Genomic DNA, 14189 nt, shown 5'->3' with positions numbered 1-14189 from the left:
GCTTTAGTGCTTAAATTTTCTGATAAAGTTTTCTGGGACACATGAAGTTGTGTTACTACCATGCAGCTTTTGCTCTACCGACTCACTGAAAGCTTTCTAGGTATTCTGCACTGCCTGCTAGCTTTTATTTTTGGCCACTTGGTTTGCAAAAAACAGGTATTCCAGTATGTAATAACAGAACTATTGTTACTGGTGTTTGTACTCTCATTCACAGTACATACAATTCAATTAAAAGCATTGTGTTGCTTCCTCAGGCTAAAAAAAAGCTTGGAATGTGGACTATTACAGATGAATTTTTTTTAGCTCTCTGGTTGAAACAGAGACCCTATGCAGAAAGGAATATAAAATTCCAGGTCACTGGAAAAATATGCTGAAGAAAGGAAGATGATTTTGTTGTCTTGCAGTTATCACTGTCAGCTGGGAGTGGGATGTTACCAACATATCTGGACACTTCTTTCCACTAAAAACAAATTATTAATAAAACAGATCAGTGACAAGAACTTCACATTCTACTCAACTTCAGATGCTGGAACTTTAGACATTCATAAGTGTTCTACTTTAATTTCCCTTTATGGTCATTGCGAAGAATATATTTGCAGTTCACAATTCTTTTCATTTTTCTATGGATGCTTCTTTAAAATTGAGGTGACCTTCACTCTAGTCAAACTCTCTGTTCAACATAAATCATGGCACGACAAAGAGAGATGCAGATAAACACACTGAATATGTATGGATGTAATAGGTTGATTTCCACTATTGCACAAATGAGACAATACACAGCACCATTTTGTTTAGCCACTGTTCTGAATTTAAGTGGTTAAATTCACATTACATGGCTTTTTTGACTACTAAATGCTTTGCTAAATGCCTGTATAAATGCTCAGTTACATCCTTAAGTTCATAAATGTGGCTCATGATACTATGCAGTAAGTAATTTTTTTGAGAAATTTAACCTCTTGTACATGCAAAAGCAAATAAACTGTTGCCTTCCTTCTCAGTGCCATAAAAAGCATGGCCCATCTTATTTTAATTTTCTTGGTCAACAATAGATGAACAAAGACCTAAAGTGCTGAATGGCTAATCTATCAAGCACAGCCCAGGGCATAACACTTTCTCAAAGCAATTTTATTATCAAGATAAAAAATGCTATCATTTGACTACATAACCTATTTTGTTTACTATGGCATGAATTGTCACATGGAAAAACCATTAGCATCTTGATGGCTATGGTTCTGTAATCTCTGCTCCTAAACAGAAAAATCCGAGATTTGAGATAAATAAAATTTCATATGGCATCAGAAAGATTTCCTTTTCTCTTATGTACTGACCCTTCTATGTAATCTTCAACAATCCAGTAATAGAAACAAGATAAAAAAAAAAAAGACAAAATACAGTAGTGCAGTAGTAGTGTTGTGCCAGGAATATTGAACTCGTCAGGTAGAAAAGGCTAACAGAATGAAACTGGGAATTGTTTCTCTTTGAGACTAATTTTATTCTCTGACACTTGAAAATGTACTACTTGATTTTGGGACTGAGAATTGTTGATGATCTAGGCATCACACAGAAATATGCACTTCTTATCAAATTGCTCAAATAGTCTGTGTGTAAATAACATTTAAAGGACTGACTGAGCTCGGTTCGATTACCCATATGTAAGGTATTTTCAGGGGCTGTATGGGGCTAATCAATACGCCTCACTCCCTGTGGGAAGCAATATGGGAGATGTTCTGTCAGAGGACTCAGAGGGAAGCGTATCTAAAAAAGCACTAGAAAATTAGCTTAACCAACTGAATCTCAGCTCAGAGATAAATCAGAAAGCTACAGAGCAGAAACAAAAAAACCCAAGCCAAACCAAAAAAACCCAAGCCAAACCAAACAAAACCAACCAAACAAAAAAACCCAAACAAAATAACCAACCACAACTTAGAGCAGTTCAAACAAATTAACAAAAGCACACATAAGTTAAATCACATTCAGTGTCAGGTGACTGGTTCTCACTGGCTCTATCTGTACTATCAAGGCATTCAGAGAGAATAGAGAAGAAGCAGCAGATGAAAGTAATCCGTACTGGGGACATTCCATGTACACCAGGTGAGGTTCAAAGCTTTTATTCCTGACTAGACTTAGTCTGATCCCATTTACTGAACTTCCCCACCACAAATGTAATACAAAGCTGTCTGAAGGTTCAGAGCTTTGTTTTCCAACAAGAAGCTAAAGCCTGTTAGTTCCCTCATAAAAGGTGGCTTCTGATTTATCTTCCCCTCACAGAAATCTACTTTGTGGGGAGCAAAATTATTCAGTAAATTTAATCAATAAATGGCAAACGGTGACAATTGGAAGATTCACTTCAAAACCACACTTGTTTTGAACCAAAACACTAACAAAGAAGTCAGTTCTGGGAATGAATTTACTTCTTTGCACTGTATTCACTAATCAGTCCCAGAAATTAAAATTACAGTGAATGGGAGCCAATTTAATTCCTATAGAGGAGCACTTCTGTAAAAGTTCAGCACATTTGACCTAAATATTTACTATACTCTAATCAATTTCTCTTAACTATATTATTTTCTGAAATTCTACGGCATCTAATTTTGTAAGGAAATGCTAGACACTTCCATATATCCCATCCAGTCTATCAAGTCATTTTTTGACCTTTTTTATTTAACTTGTGGTGGTGACAGTATGTGTGCAACAGTCTACTGGTCAGATGATTGTTCAGCCTGCTTTACCCTGCAGTGGTGAAATCCACAGCTCAGCACAGCGTCTGCCATAAATTCCATAAGGAAAACAATGTTTTTGTACACACACAGACAAAGTGGGAAAATATTTTGTTATTCAGCTCTGACTTCCCTAACTTCAATCAGCAACAAAAACATTGAATGAACAGTTATAACAAATGCTTACAGCAAATAAGATGATCTTTAGTTCCTGGCAGCTGCTGTTCCTGAAACTGTGTGATAATGGCTGTGGGTTAAGATCTCTAGTCTTCTAGGAATATTTTTGCAGTTTAAAAGACATCTTAGAGAAAGAACCTGTTGATCAAAACGATAACTGTCATAATTAAAGTCTCTCAGAAAAAGAAGTTACCCAACACGTTTTCTTTTACACCATTAGTAATCCAGATGATCACTTCATACCTACATGGGAAGATGCCATATAATAGGCTGGATGGCATGTACCACCATCTCAGGTGTCCTACTGTGACCATTCTGCTCTGCTGAAATCACACAGTATTTATTAGAGACCCATACACTGCTGGAAGAATGGCTGAACTCCGTGGGGGATACCTAATTGACAGAATCCTACCTTCATGTTTCATAGTCACTGCTTATAGGTGAAAAAAATAATTTAACAACATGAATAAAACAGAATTGGACCTGACTTAGATGCCTACAAGTTATAGATCTAACCTAGCTTTATAGCCCCTGAAGGCTCTGTAGGCAGTGGACTCACATTTCTTAAATGAGAGGAGGTTCTGTGGTGGTTCCTTCTTCTGATTGACTACAAAGACATCTAGAGTGACTGGGTCAAACCTACACATTTAAGTTTTAGATGCCTGAAACTAATTCATGGAGTTTTTCTCACCAAAGTTATGGCGTTCATGAGCAAGCAGACAGTCAGACTTGCTCAGAATTTCCTCTCGAATACAATAATTACTTTAATAAAATTATTTGTGATTTAATTTTCTGTAGAGAACTTTATTGACTTTTACAGGTCACGGGAGCAGATACAAAGCACAGGAACCTTTACAAATGTTTCGTAACATACCAAGCTGCAGAAACTAAAGAACAAAAAAAGAAAAAACCCATCTGACATTTCATTTCTACCTGCAAATATTATAACAGAAAGACCTTAATGGCAGATAATAGTGAACACTAACTAGAAAGGAAATGACAAACTCCTCTTCTGGTCCCCAGAGCAAATAGTAATCACAAGAGAAGTACAACAATCTAAATATTGGATTTATTTCCCTGCAAGGAATAAAAATGAAAGCAGATGTTGCTGAATATAAGTAACAGTCATGATTAATGTCTGCCCATTATCATGAAGAAAAACAGTGAAACAAGAGCAGTATTTATTCCTAGATCCTGCCATTTAGAAAATGACATCAACAACTCTAACCAATTAAAAAGAAGTGGCTTAAGCACAATGCAAGATAGCCTAAGGCATCAAAACAGTACTGTAATGGATTAAAGTTTTAAAAAATTGTATAACTTCATCACGGCATTTTTATCCTTGATTATAGGGGTTTTAGAGCACATTCCATTTCTAAAACTCCTAAGGAGACAATTTACTTTATATTATATGTCCCAGAATAAACATTTCATAAAGCTTTTGTGGATAACAGAACTACATTTCCTTATAATTCAATCTGTACCTCACATGTGCTTGATATGGCCTGCTCAGCCAGTTCATAAGACTCCAGTCAGAAAAAAGCAGTATCTTGTTTTCTGGTATTTAGCATCTTTTGATTTATCTTATAACTTTTGTCATCTTTGGATTTTTGACAGGAAAGTCTGAGTAAGTTACCACATGTTGTGACCCTATTCATAGCTAGCAGATAGATGATATATTTAACAGCTACAAATGTTTAATATGAAAGGGTGTTACAAGTTTTTGACAAGAACAGTCTACTGCATAACTTCGTAATTTGGAGTTTCATTCTTAAAGTAAATTTACATTTTGGATGATGTGTCTATTTTCATTGTAGTACAAAATATTTTTGATGTCTTAAGTCTTCCAGAGTTAGCATATTAATAGTACCACTGTCTATCCTCATCAAAGTATAGGAATAAACGCACAAATATTTAGCCAAAGAATACTTACTACTTCATGTTCTCACCATCTGTCTATGTTCTATCATCTGTTGATCTGACAATTGTGCTTCACAGTAACCTTAAAAGTAATAAAACTATTTTTTAATACGTTACTTGCCATCTTTGCTCCAAACTGGTCTCACCAATTTATCTGCATCAGAAAAGCTGCTGTAAGAGATTTGTTATGCCAAACAGGGGCAGGAGTCTTTCAAAGGATAGTTCTGCATCAAATCTTAGAGTTGCTAATTCTTCTCCATTGGCTATGTAAGAGAATGCAACAGATTGATTCTATCAGGTTTTTGCTTAAAATTTGGTGGTTAAATATAAGTGCAAAAATATGTGGGCTTATTTCAGCTTCTTATAACCTCTAACTTGGCAATACTCTGATAAATTTCTTACATATTTCCAAATTAACATGTTTTGGACACCTGGGTTGGATCTGCATAAGAAAAAATATTAAAAAGTCTTTTTAAATATTCTACCTGGTTTTATTTTATAAAACATTACCTTATCTATAAGGTGCAAATAGAAAACCTGCACTGTCATCACCTGTAGAGTAATACAACCAGCTGTGTCTCATGAAGTTCTGAGGAAGAAAATCCATGTAGATAAACCATCAGCACCTAAAAGATGGTCTGGATTATATAACAAAGAAGTGGGAAATAATTTTATTTCTTCAGTTTTGAGCGAGGATTCTTAACACAAAAAGTGAGCACATTTTAAGACAGACAATGGAATGATAATATCAAATGTTCTCTGTTTGAAGTTACACTTTGTCTGCTAATGAGAAATAAAAGTGCTTTCAACTGTAGCATGCACAGACACAGGCACATGAATTATTTAGAAAGCAAACAAATTGATCACTTTGTCTGCTAGTGGTAGCACACTCAAGCTTTTCTTTCTGTGATAAAAGCTTATACAACTAAGAATATATCAGCTTAACATGTTATTAGAAATCATGGCTATTTTTGCAGATGAAGAAGACTAAAAGATGTGACATATTAGGCAAATTTAGTTTATAAGGCTGAAAAAGTTCTTATGCCCAACAGTGTATCCCAAGATCTTCTAAGGCACCACTTCCTTTTATCAAGAAAACATGAACAAAAGAGTGTCTGCTCCCAGTCTGCAACACATTTAAATTTGGATTAATGTTCCTTGTTTCCAATTTCATCTAAATTTTAGTACACCATATATTATTTAAATATATGTGTACTTGTTCTATTCCATAACCAATAGCATAAAAATGAAAATCTGTGAGAAGGGTAAAGTGGCAGGTAAGAAAGGCTTTTGGGGAGGTAATTTCTTCAGCTACCTGAACCATACTGATTAATGAATCTGAATAACAGCCCATTAGATCACAGTCCAAGGGATAATGATGAGGGTGCCCACACCAGTTGTAAGAGTACATAGGTACCTCATGGTAAACAAAGGAATCGATTGACCATACACTTGAGAAGAATCTATTTGGACTACAATTTATTTGAGTTTTATTTTTAAATTTCTCTATATAGAAAAAAGAAAGGGAAAATCATCTTAGTTTGTCAAAAGTAATCATGTATACAGAAGTTAATTAATAACAAAAAACATACTAGAAGACTGCTATACTCAAAGTGAAGAGCATCATTCAAAGGACTGACAAAACTGACAGAGAATCTCTCTCCAATGTTTTTGTAAAACATTGGAAAAAAAACCCCAATATAAGTCAATAAAAATGTACTTCAGAAAAATAAAAGATTATATTTGTATGGTAAAAATTTGTTATTATATTGTAGGGTATAAAACCATAGTTTTATATATATATAGCAGCAACCAGCCAGTAATTCTGTGAAGAATAAGATATTTATGATTCCAACATAATGACGTAACATAGAGAAAGAAGTACAAGCCTAGTATGACAGTGAAGGCCTTGAAAAGCAAGGACACAAGAAGCAGTGTAAAGGAGAATGGGGGCATGCCCTCATACATGTGCACAAGGATAAGGTATGCGACTGGCACATGGTTGGCACTGGAGACCCCACAGCTATAAAAAACTCATTCATGGTCAGTTACAGAAATGCAAACCTGGAGCTGGACAAAACTGGTCTTAGGGGTACAAAAAGAACAAAGAAGTATGCAAAAGGTACCACATATAGTAAATCCACGTGTAACATAGACAAGCAGACCAATGAAGAAAGAGAAAGGTGTAAAATATGTTAGCAAACATTTTAAATTACCCCAAATGGAGCCCAGAGTGAGGAAGAAGAAAACACTAACACAACCATCATATTTCTCTTGTCAAAAGACTTCAGGTGCTGGTGACTTTTCACACCACCACACTACTACCAATCCAACCACCAATCTTAAGACCCTGTAAGTAGAATGGAGAGTGTAACACTTGGAAAGTGGGTAGAAAATAATGCTTGTATATAACAATTCTAACTGCATCACTGCTCTTTCTTTTTCTGTAGCAACTAGACCCGGACTAATTATTATGAACTTCTTACAATTTCACTTACATTAACAATACATTTTTGGCTATAGGTACATGTAAGCTGTGCTGCTTCTTTGCCTATAAATAAGATTTTGAGCACAGCATTTTAGATTACGTAGACAATTTTCCAAAAATAAATGGAACATTTGACATGGCAGTATGCTGCCTAGTAGACCTATATGCCTTTTGACATAGTCATTTCAAATATACATGAGCAGAATGATTTCATCGCTTTCTAAATGTTCATGAGACCAATTACTAGTAAGTAGCCTGAGGCTTTCTGTGAGGGATTCTTCTTCTCACTGTGGCATCTGACATTGCATCAAGTGTCATGTCTCAAGGTTAAGATTGTGAAATGTGTTAGGAATTATGTAAATTGTTACTGGTCACCTTTTTTATAATATTAATCTTTTGCTGTGCCTTGGTGAAATGAGAATGCTGCTCAACTTATCTGATACTGATGTTTGAAGGACTCTGAAATATCAAAAGAATCATCTCCATCTACATCATCACTCACAGAAGATTCTAACACAGTGTTTTTCATCTTGGCCACACAAGGCATGTGTAGAGGCCTGACATTTTTTCTGTCCAACTTAATGGATATTTTGGCTTTATATAATATTGAAGTAGGGTTAGGAACACAACAGCATGTGAGCAGAACACAACAAAAACTATGATGATGTTACACCACAATATGACAGCTAATTGGCTAATATATTTTTCTGCTGGGGAGTAGGGAGGGGTGGTGGTTTATTTTGGTTAAAAGCAAACAACCGTATATATTACTGTAATGTAGCTTTGTTGGGTTTTACCAAAAACAAAACAAAAAAATACCACCTCCCACCAAAACCTCTACTTATCAATTCGATACTTGAAGGAATTTTCTGTCTTTTTCTCTCATTTCTCTCATTTGTGAATGTGTTAAAAGGTGTGCCAGGGCACTCTGTAGCCCTGAATGTAAATGTTTCCAGAAAGAAGCATGATTTCATTTATCTTACGTCCATGTTAGAAAAGAGGTGAATTTCCTTCAGTTAAGGCAGGACTACAATCCTGGAAAAACATAGATACTTCTGAAATGTAAAAGAACACTGACACTGTGAAAGAGGAAAGTGGGGGCTTTATATTAGAAAGCTCCCATGTGACATCACTTGTACTGGTTTTAAGAATAGTTTTAATAATATGCTGTATCCTTTAAATGTCTAGGATCACAGCTACAAGAAAAACTTTATCAAATATTAATAAGGGTTTAAGATTCATAGTAGAGAAGTCAGATTAACATTTTACTGGTATCTTTGAGTAGTAATTATCAATCATAGAATCATAGAATGGTTAGGGTTGGAAAGGACCTTAAGATCATCCAGTTCCAACTCCCTGCCATGGTTGTTCAAGGCCCTACCCAACCTAGCTTTGAATACTGCCAGGGATGGAGCATTCACAACTTCCTTGGGCAACCCATTCCAGTACCTCACCATCCTCACAGTAAAGAACTTCTTCCTTATCTCTAACCTAAATCTCCCTTGTTTAACTTTAAACCCATTACCTCTAGTCCTATCACTACATGCCCTTGTAAAAAGTCCCTCTCCGACAGGCAACCTTGTAGCCCCCCTTCAGATACTGGAAGGCTGCTTTGAGGTCTCCACACAGCCTTCTCTTCTCCAGGCTGAACAGCCCCAACTTTCTCAGCCTGTCTTCATACGGGAGGTGCTCCAGCCTCCTCTTCCTCCTCGTGGCCCTCCTCTGGACTTGCTCCAACAGCTCCATGTCCTTTTTATGTTGAGGACACCAGAACTGTATGCAGCACTCCAAGTGAGGTCTCACGAGAGCAGAGTAGAGCGGAAGGATCACCTCCTTCGACCTGCTGGTCACGCTTCTTTTGATGCAGCCCAGGATACGGTTGGCTTTCTGGGCTGCAAGCACACACTGAAGCCAGCTCATGTTCAGTTTCTCACCAACCACCACCCCCCAAGTCCTTCTCCACAGGGCTGCTCTGAATCTCTTCTCTGCCCAACCTGCAGCTGTGCCTGGGATTGTCCCGACCCAGGTGTAGGACCTTGCATTTGGCTTGGTTGAACTTCATAAGGTTGGCATTGGCCCACCTCAGAAGCATGTCAAGGTCCCTCTGGATGGCAGCCCTTCCCTCCAGCATACTGATTACACCATACAGCTTGGCGTCATTGGCAAACTTGCTGAGGGTGCACTCAATCCCACTGTCCACGTCACTGACAAAGATATTGAACAGTATCGGTCCTAATACCAACCCCTGAGGGGTTCATCACTACTCTCCACGAGGACATCGTGCTGTTGGTCACAACTCTCTGCGTGCAGCCGATTATATATATATGTTGGATTATCCTGAAAGAATAACTTTTTGAATTTTGCCATTTTAACTAGATTGTGTGGCGTATTATCTTTTCTGACAGTTTTTCTGGTGCGACATGGTAATATGTGGGAACTGATATGAAATCATTGAGATGCCATTCTCAGAAATTATATTTATCTGTGTTCAACAGGAGTTTAATTTGGGAATATTGTGGTTTATACCATTCCAAGGCTAAGCATTATATAGGTGTGTTACATGTATTTCTAGGTATGTGTTATACTGGCAGCTTCTTAAGACGCAATCTATTACTTATTACATACACACAGTAAAAGCTAAACCCTCATCAAAGAATTATTGTTACTATTGCAGTGATATGGGCTACGTAACTCACAGTAATTACAGTAATGTCTCCTCTACAAAAGCTTTATCTGTTCTCTGAATACAAAAGTCCCCATTTTAAGAGATATTTCTCTACCAAAAAAAGATATTCAATGCCAGAGTAAGACACAGTGCTTCTTACAAGGGAGAGACCATGTATAGATAGTAATCTGGTTATTCTATGGATGATATAATAATCTTACATAATTTTCTGCATTTGTATTTGGTGTATTTTATTTCTTGTTCGTTTTATGTAGTGTACCATCTGAAATGATTTTTGAAGAATGTGTTTGAAAAAAATGAGGCAGACCAAGTGGTCACCATCTTCAAAAGGAATGATTCAAACACAGGAGGAGAACGAAAAAAAACCTGGAAATGAAGGAACAGCTGGCATGGAAGAAGGAAACAAAGGGCAATAAACAAACAGGAAGAAATTGAAAGGGGAGAGAGAAATAAAAATTGATGGCAAACAACTACAGTCAAAACCATCAATCACTACCGAATATAAACCCAGACTGAATGTAGTTAGTAGTCAGTGATACAAGACCTTCATGTTAATGTGTATATAAACTGAAACTATTCCTAAACCATATGCTTGCCAAGCCTCTTTTCATCTCTTTTTGTCTTCCTTCCTTTCTAGTTCTTTATTTCAGCAAAAAGGCTATTTAGTGTACAAGATGTGGAGGTATTGCAGCACATTCTTGACAGGTTTCTGACCTGTATAAGCAAAAACCCCAGAGAATCTATAGTCCTTCAACTCTCCCCTGTAGCTGGTGTGGCCTTAGCTTCATCCCTCCATTACGTCATTAGAGAATAATGGTATCTGTTTGTACCATTAACGTAATCAGGGGCAAAAAGGATGAAATTTAAAAGTTAAACTGACTATTCAGATATGATAATTTGTTCAATTATAATTTTTTGTCTCAATATTAGAATAAAAAAATCTTCTCAGCTCTTTTTGATTACATAAAAACACGTATACCTTTGCATATATATTCATTAATAATAAATATTTCTTCATTCTATGGAAATCAGATTTGAAATAAAGATATTTTGTTCTGCAGAGTCCTCCACTCTTCTATGAAAATGTATATGGCGATGATATCAAGAGTCCTGAATGCAGCAACAGGCCATGACAGCCTGACCAGACTGTAACAGTCTTTATCTGTAGTCCTGCTCTGCAAGTGATTCCCCTTGCCACGGCTTTGCTTACCTGTGTTCAAGGTCAGTTCTGACATGGTGCAGCTGAACCACACTGCTGGGAAAGAAGCCATGAGGAGCAACACGTAGGGCTTTCCCCAACTGACTTTTTAAGCTCAGGCCCTTGCCCTGGCTCCTTCCTATGCTCTGCTAGCGCTTGCGCTTTGCTGGGCCTGACCTTCCTCATTATAATCACCTTATCTAGTGATGGTGGGACTCTTCGTCAGCTCCAGTTACCAGCACCAGCCTTGCTCTGCTCTTCTTCAGTGCTACAGGTCTGACCATAAGGGGACTGCCCTGCTTTCCTTGCTGTTAGTCACGGCTCACTTTTCCTTGCCTAACACATTAGTGGATAAAATGCCTGAAAACACTACGCATATGTGCACAGCCTTCAGCATTCTTTAAACTTCGTATTATTTACAATAAAGTAAGGCTTTAAAGATATTACGTAAATAACTGGGGACTTAGTAGAGTGCATGTAATTCACATTGGAGAGCTTATAATAAGCCATTACAACCTCTGCAGATGTGTTTTTATTATGATGTTTATCACTGGGATACAGGCAAGTAAGTAGGCCACTGTCTTCTTATGGAAAATGAGGCAAAAAAGAATACTGCAGTTTAATCTATCTGAAAAACAACTGATCAAAGGCTGTCATTAAAGTTTCCTCAGAAATTATGCTGAAAAGAGGTTTGACAGAGGTCGTGACATAATTTGGGATGACAACAACCTTTTGTACCCTGAAAAAGGTTATGACATACAATCTGAAACATAGAATGTAACTAATCATATTTAAATCTATACATTCAGGATGGTATTCAGCTCCAGATTACGATACCTAGATTTGGTGTCTACAGGTATATATAAGCAGGGGTTATAAACTTCCGTTTTAGTTGACAGCAATTTAGGACTAAACTAGGATGCCCACAAATTAGTCTGAAATGTTACTGAGACACCCTAGAATGCTGGACATACCTATATGGATCTGAGAAATATGACACAAAAAACCTTTGGGGGATCTAAATCTTTCTGGTGTAGCAACTGGAAGTCACGTGAGATATTCTAAAGGTCCTAACTGGCACCAGTGAACTGAATCTTAGATTTCTATTGACTGTAATGGTAATTTAGATATTCAGTTTACATGATAAAGTATTGCTGAGGACACTCAAACGAAAATGGATGAATCTGGACTGTTTAATCCCAGCTCTGCAGAGTTAGCATCCAATTTGAAGTAGTTATCCAGGCTCCTTGGATTCACTTAGATTCCCACAGATAGGTGTACAGTGACAGCTGAGGTACTTTAGGGTATCCCATCTACCATCCAGTTATTCCTTCAGAAGGGTGTGATACCCATGAACCTTATTTCATATTTGTCAGTTCTGTGAAGACAGCTGAGATACTGTGGGATATCACAAATGCCACTAGATCTTTGTAGCTGGATGTTTGACTTCAGACCCCTATGCAAATATTGGATACAGACACCTCCAGAAAGCAATTTTTCATACCTGCCTGGAGTATCTACCTTAAAACAGAGTTAATTACTTTTCAGAAATCACCATCTTTCTCCGATACCCGTAGAAGTTTATATGACTAACAGACTGTGAGAACGGAGCTTGGATAAGATGAATCACAGTCATTATCCGAGTTATTATCTGAAAAGTATTCTAAGTTTCAAAGTAGGATTTGGATAATTTGATTTAAAAAAGTAAGGGGAGGGGAGGGGGGGGGAAGGAAAAAAAAAGAGAGAATTGTGAACATGCCTGAAGTATCTATTTTACTTTGTTTTTCTGGCCACAGCTTCTTTTCTGCTTGCTTTCCCCCCCACCCCCCCACCCCTATTCTCCACACAGAAGTGCAAGAATCTCTCCTGGGATGTGAAACTGTTCACCATACTTCTTTAACAGAAAAATTTTGTAAATTTTCCTCCTGTCTTAATTAGTAAATTCAAGTGTCCACCACAATACTCTTTTTAGAAGTAGTCTGAGGCAGAGTTTTACATTCAGGTCTAAGTTGTGTTCCCATTTGATTAGAAATCTTAATTTTTTTAATGGTTAGTTATCCAAATATGGGGGGGAAAAAGTAAGCATTACGGAAATCGTAGCATTATTTTACAACATAAAATGTTTATTTTAAGCTTTCCTAGAAAAAAAATTTAAATTTGAAAATTCAAAATAATTATAGCTCCAAAGATGTTTAAACGATGAAAGCCTACATTTTGAAATCTCTGAAATATTTTCTTCAGCCAAGAAGAATGTTTTATAGGAGATAAATTTCTTTGAATTATGCACTATTTGTGCATGAGTCGAAACATTCCCTGGGGTCAATTCCACACATGGAAATGAACTCAAATAAGATGCCAAAAAATCATCCAACACCTCAATATTCCTACTTCAAATCCGTACTTTTTTCAGTCTTCCTCTCAGTAATAACAGCACATAGAAGATCAGAGATAAACACCCATGGGAGTAAGTCAAGAGATGAACCAAAGTGATTTTTCTTCTTCATGTATTTCTGGGTAAGAAATACTTTTTATAGTTCCACATGCTTATACTTAGAATATGACATTCTAAAAAATAACTGAATCACTTCCATTTCTTGCAAAAGCATTTTCATTGATTTTATAAATTTGACTTAGCAACAACCGTAGAAATACTTGAAAGTTGTGAATAGCAAAGAACAATTACTGATTGGTAAGTTGACTATTTATCCTCCAGAACACCCTATTGCACAGTGTTTTATTGTCCCCTAATAGATTAGCAATCTGTAAAACAGACTGCAAAGAAAAACAGATACTTACATATCTGGGAACTGTGGACAAACAAAAATATTAGAAAACGCTTATGCCAAAGCAATCTTTTACATTTTGCGTTCTGTATGCTGAAATGCAAACCACTCAAGTGAGATCCTAATCTCTTCATGTAAATTTCAGCAATCAGTAGTCTCTTTTATAATAACATCTGTATGAATGCTTTTTTCTGTACACTGGCTGCATGCCTACTAGCTT

The sequence above is a fragment of the Strigops habroptila genome, chromosome 2, assembly GCF_004027225.2.
Source record: "Strigops habroptila isolate Jane chromosome 2, bStrHab1.2.pri, whole genome shotgun sequence".
NCBI classification, from domain to species: domain Eukaryota; kingdom Metazoa; phylum Chordata; class Aves; order Psittaciformes; family Psittacidae; genus Strigops; species Strigops habroptila.
This window is presented reverse-complemented; position numbering follows the sequence as displayed.